Here is a 6,965-nt window from a genome sequence, read left to right on the forward strand (position 1 = left end):
AACAAGATACTCACGAAGTTCCCAACAAACAAGATACTCACGAAGTTCCCAACAAACAAGATACTCACAAAGTTCCCAACAAACAAGATACTCACGAAGTTCCCAACAAACAAGATACTCACGAAGTTCCCAACAAACAAGATACTCAGAAGGTTCCCAACAAACAAGACACTCACGAAGTTCCCAACAAACAAGACACTCACGAAGTTCCCAACAAACAAGATACTCACGAAGTTCCCAACAAACAAGATACTCACAAAGTTCCCAACAAACAAGACACTCACAAAGTTCCCAACAAACAAGACACTCACGAAGTTCCCAACAAACAAGACACTCACGAAGTTCCCAACAAACAAGACACTCACGAAGTTCCCAACAAACAAGACACTCACGAAGTTCCCAACAAACAAGACACTCAGAAGGTTCCCAACAAACAAGATACTCACGAAGTTCCCAACAAACAAGACACTCACGAAGTTCCCAACAAACAAGACACTCACGAAGTTCCCAACAAACAAGACACTCAGAAGGTCCCCAACAAACAAGACACTCACGAAGTTCCCAACAAACAATACACTCACGAAGTTCCCAACAAACAAGTCACTCACAAAGTTCCTAACAAACAAGACACTCACGAAGTTCCCAACAAACAAGATACTCACGAAGTTCCCAACAAACAAGTCACTCACGAAGTTCCCAACAAACAAGACACTCAAGAAGTTCCCAACAAGCAAGATACTCACGAAGTTCCCAACAAACAAGATACTCACGAAGTTCCCAACAAACAAGACACTCACGAAGTTCCCAACAAACAAGATACTCACGAAGTTCCCAACAAACAAGATACTCACGAAGTTCCCAACAAACAAGATACTCACAAAGTTCCCAACAAACAAGATACTCACGAAGTTCCCAACAAACAAGATACTCACGAAGTTCCCAACAAACAAAACACTCACAAAGTTCTTGACAAACAAGATACTCACAAAGTTCCTAACAAAAAAGATACTCACAAAGTTCCCGACAAACAAGATATTCACAAAGTTCCCGACAAACAAGATATTCACAAAGTTCCCGACAAACAAGATATTCACAAAGTTCCCGACAAACAAGATATTCACAAAGTTCCCGACAAACAAGATACTCACAAAGTTCCCGTCAATCAAGATACTCACAAAGTTCCTAACAAACAAGATACTCACAAATTCCTGACAAACAAGACACTCAGAAGGTTCCAAACAAACAAGATACTCACAAAGTTCCCGACAAACAAGATACTCACAAAGTTCCTGACAAACAAGATACTCACAAATTCCTGACAAACAAGACACTCAGAAGGTTCCCAACAAACAAGATACTCACAAAGTTCCCAACAAACAAGATACTCACAAAGTTCCTGACAAACAAGACACTGATGAAGTTCCCAACAAACAAGATACTCACAAAGTTCCTGACAAACAAGACACTCACAAAGTTCCCAACAAACAAGATACTCACGAAGTTCCCAAACAAGACACTCAGAAGGTTCCCAACAAACAAGATACTCACAAAGTTCCCAACAAACAAGATACTCACGAAGTTCCCAACAAACAAGATACTCAGAAGGTTCCCAACAAACAAGATACTCACAAAGTTCCCAACAAACAAGACACTCAGAAGGTTCCCAACAAACAAGACACTCAGAAGGTTCCCAACAAACAAGATACTCACAAAGTTCCCAACAAACAAGACACTCAGAAGGTTCCCAACAAACAAGACACTCAGAAGGTTCCCAACAAACAAGATACTCACAAAGTTCCCAACAAACAAGACACTCACGAAGTTCCCAACAAACAAGACACTCACGAAGTTCCCAACAAACAAGACACTCACGAAGTTCCCAACAAACAAGATACTCACGAAGTTCCCAACAAACAAGACACTCACGAAGTTCCCAACAAACAAGACACTCACGAAGTTCCCAACAAACAAGACACTCACGAAGTTCCCAACAAACAAGACACTCACGAAGTTCCCAACAAACAAGATACTCACAAAGTTCCCAACAAACAAGATACTCACGAAGTTCCCAACAAACAAGATACTCAGAAGGTTCCCAACAAACAAGATACTCACAAAGTTCCCAACAAACAAGACACTCACGAAGTTCCCAACAAACAAGATACTCACGAAGTTCCCAACAAACAAGATACTCACGAAGTTCCCAACAAACAAGATACTCAGAAGGTTCCCAACAAACAAGATACTCACAAAGTTCCCAACAAACAAGACACTCACGAAGTTCCCAACAAACAAGATACTCACGAAGTTCCCAACAAACAAGACACTCACGAAGTTCCCAACAAACAAGATACTCACGAAGTTCCCAACAAACAAGATACTCACAAAGTTCCCAACAAACAAGATACTCACGAAGTTCCCAACAAACAAGATACTCACGAAGTTCCCAACAAACAAGATACTCAGAAGGTTCCCAACAAACAAGACACTCACGAAGTTCCCAACAAACAAGACACTCACGAAGTTCCCAACAAACAAGATACTCACGAAGTTCCCAACAAACAAGATACTCAGAAGGTTCCCAACAAACAAGACACTCACGAAGTTCCCAACAAACAAGATACTCACAAAGTTCCCAACAAACAAGATACTCACAAAGTTCCCAACAAACAAGATACTCACAAAGTTCCCAACAAACAAGATACTCACAAAGTTCCCAACAAACAAGATACTCACAAAGTTCCCAACAAACAAGACACTCAGAAGGTTCCCAACAAACAAGACACTCAGAAGGTTCCCAACAAACAAGATACTCACAAAGTTCCCAACAAACAAGACACTCACGAAGTTCCCAACAAACAAGACACTCACGAAGTTCCCAACAAACAAGACACTCACAAAGTTCCCAACAAACAAGACACTCACGAAGTTCCCAACAAACAAGATACTCATGAAGTTCCCAACAAACAAGACACTCACAAAGTTCCCAACAAACAAGACACTCACAAAGTTCCCAACAAACAAGACACTCACGAAGTTCCCAACAAACAAGACACTCACGAAGTTCCCAACAAACAAGACACTCACGAAGTTCCCAACAAACAAGACACTCACGAAGTTCCCAACAAACAAGACACTCAGAAGGTTCCCAACAAACAAGATACTCACGAAGTTCCCAACAAACAAGACACTCACGAAGTTCCCAACAAACAAGACACTCACGAAGTTCCCAACAAACAAGACACTCAGAAGGTTCCCAACAAACAAGACACTCACGAAGTTCCCAAAAAACAACACACTCACGAAGTTCCCAACAAACAAGACACTCACGAAGTTCCCAACAAACAAGACACTCACGAAGTTCCCAACAAACAAGACACTCACGAAGTTCCCAACAAACAAGTCACTCACAAAGTTCCTAACAAACAAGACACTCACGAAGTTCCCAACAAACAAGATACTCACGAAGTTCCCAACAAACAAGTCACTCACGAAGTTCCCAACAAACAAGACACTCACGAAGTTCCCAACAAACAAGATACTCACGAAGTTCCCAACAAACAAGATACTCACGAAGTTCCCAACAAACAAGACACTCACGAAGTTCCCAACAAACAAGATACTCACGAAGTTCCCAACAAACAAGATACTCACGAAGTTCCCAACAAACAAGATACTCACAAAGTTCCCAACAAACAAGAAACTCACGAAGTTCCCAACAAACAAGATACTCACGAAGTTCCCAACAAACAAGATACTCAGAAGGTTCCCAACAAACAAGACACTCACGAAGTTCCCAACAAACAAGACACTCACGAAGTTCCCAACAAACAAGATACTCACGAAGTTCCCAACAAACAAGATACTCAGAAGGTTCCCAACAAACAAGACACTCACGAAGTTCCCAACAAACAAGATACTCACAAAGTTCCCAACAAACAAGATACTCACAAAGTTCCCAACAAACAAGATACTCACAAAGTTCCCAACAAACAAGATACTCACAAAGTTCCCAACAAACAAGATACTCACAAAGTTCCCAACAAACAAGATACTCACAAAGTTCCCAACAAACAAGATACTCACAAAGTTCCCAACAAACAAGATACTCACAAAGTTCCCAACAAACAAGATACTCACAAAGTTCCCAACAAACAAGATACTCACAAAGTTCCCAACAAACAAGATACTCACAAAGTTCCCAACAAACAAGATACTCACAAAGTTCCCAACAAACAAGATACTCACAAAGTTCCCAACAAACAAGATACTCACAAAGTTCCCAACAAACAAGAAACTCACGAAGTTCCCAACAAACAAGATACTCACGAAGTTCCCAACAAACAAGATACTCAGAAGGTTCCCAACAAACAAGACACTCACGAAGTTCCCAACAAACAAGACACTCACGAAGTTCCCAACAAACAAGACACTCAGAAGGTTCCCAACAAACAAGATACTCACAAAGTTCCCAACAAACAAGATACTCACGAAGTTCCCAACAAACAAGACACTCACGAAGTTCCCAACAAACAAGACACTCACGAAGTTCCCAACAAACAAGACACTCACGAAGTTCCCAACAAACAAGATACTCATGAAGTTCCCAACAAACAAGACACTCACGAAGTTCCCAACAAACAAGATACTCACAAAGTTCCCAACAAACAAGATACTCACAAAGTTCCCAACAAACAAGATACTCACAAAGTTCCCAACAAACAAGACACTCACGAAGTTCCCAACAAACAAGACACTCAGAAGGTTCCCAACAAACAAGATACTCACGAAGTTCCCAACAAACAAGACACTCACGAAGTTCCCAACAAACAAGACACTCAGAAGGTTCCCAACAAACAAGACACTCACGAAGTTCTCAACAAACAAGACACTCACGAAGTTCCCAACAAACAAGACACTCACGAAGTTCCCAACAAACAAGACACTCACGAAGTTCCCAACAAACAAGTCACTCGCGAAGTTCCCAACAAACAAGACACTCACGAAGTTCCCAACAAACAAGATACTCACGAAGTTCCCAACAAACAAGATACTCAGAAGGTTCCCAACAAACAAGATACTCACGAAGTTCCCAACAAACAAGATACTCACGAAGTTCCCAACAAACAAGATACTCACGAAGTTTCCAACAAACAAGATACTCACGAAGTTCCCAACAAACAAGATACTCACGAAGTTCCCAACAAACAAGATACTCACGAAGTTCCCAACAAACAAGATACTCACGAAGTTTCCAACAAACAAGACACTCACGAAGTTCCCAACAAACAAGACACTCACGAAGTTCCCAACAAACAAGACACTCACGAAGTTCCCAACAAACAAGACACTCATGAAGTTCCCAACAAACAAGACACTCACGAAGTTCCCAACAAACAAGATACTCACAAAGTTCCCAACAAACAAGATACTCACAAAGTTCCCAACAAACAAGATACTCACAAAGTTCCCAACAAACAAGACACTCACGAAGTTCCCAACAAACAAGACACTCAGAAGGTTCCCAACAAACAAGACACTCACGAAGTTCCCAACAAACAAGACACTCACGAAGTTCCCAACAAACAAGACACTCACGAAGTTCCCAACAAACAAGATACTCATGAAGTTCCCAACAAACAAGACACTCACGAAGTTCCCAACAAACAAGATACTCACAAAGTTCCCAACAAACAAGATACTCACAAAGTTCCCAACAAACAAGATACTCACAAAGTTCCCAACAAACAAGACACTCACGAAGTTCCCAACAAACAAGACACTCAGAAGGTTCCCAACAAACAAGATACTCACGAAGTTCCCAACAAACAAGACACTCACGAAGTTCCCAACAAACAAGACACTCAGAAGGTTCCCAACAAACAAGACACTCACGAAGTTCCCAACAAACAAGACACTCACGAAGTTCCCAACAAACAAGACACTCACGAAGTTCCCAACAAACAAGACACTCACGAAGTTCCCAACAAACAAGACACTCACGAAGTTCCCAACAAACAAGACATTCACGAAGTTCCCAACAAACAAGATACTCACGAAGTTCCCAACAAACAAGATACTCAGAAGGTTCCCAACAAACAAGATACTCACGAAGTTCCCAACAAACAAGATACTCACGAAGTTCCCAACAAACAAGATACTCACGAAGTTCCCAACAAACAAGATACTCATGAAGTTCCCAACAAACAAGACACTCACAAAGTTCCCAACAAACAAGATACTCACGAAGTTCCCAACAAACAAGATACTCACGAAGTTCCCAACAAACAAGATACTCACGAAGTTCCCAACAAACAAGATACTCATGAAGTTCCCAACAAACAAGACACTCACAAAGTTCCCAACAAACAAGATACTCATGAAGTTCCCAACAAACAAGATACTCACGAAGTTCCCAACAAACAAGATACTCACAAAGTTCCCAACAAACAAGACACTCACGAAGTTCCCAACAAACAAGTCACTCACGAAGTTCCCAACAAACAAGATACTCACGAAGTTCCCAACAAACAAGATACTCAGAAGGTTCCCAACAAACAAGATACTCACGAAGTTCCCAACAAACAAGATACTCACGAAGTTCCCAACAAACAAGACACTCACGAAGTTCCCAACAAACAAGACACTCATGAAGTTCCCAACAAACAAGATACTCACAAAGTTCCCAACAAACAAGATACTCACGAAGTTCCCAACAAACAAGATACTCACGAAGTTCCCAACAAACAAGATACTCACGAAGTTCCCAACAAACAAGATACTCACAAAGTTCCCAACAAACAAGATACTCACAAAGTTCCCAACAAACAAGACACTCACAAAGTTCCTAACAAACAAGATACTCACAAAGTTCCCAACAAACAAGATACTCACGAAGTTCCTAACAAACAAGATACTCACGAAGTTCCTAACAAACAAGATACTCACAAAGTTCCCAACAAACA

This window comes from Myxine glutinosa, chromosome 13, assembly GCF_964187855.1.
Source record: "Myxine glutinosa chromosome 13, kmMyxGlut1.1, whole genome shotgun sequence".
Classification (NCBI taxonomy): Eukaryota; Metazoa; Chordata; class Myxini; order Myxiniformes; family Myxinidae; genus Myxine; species Myxine glutinosa.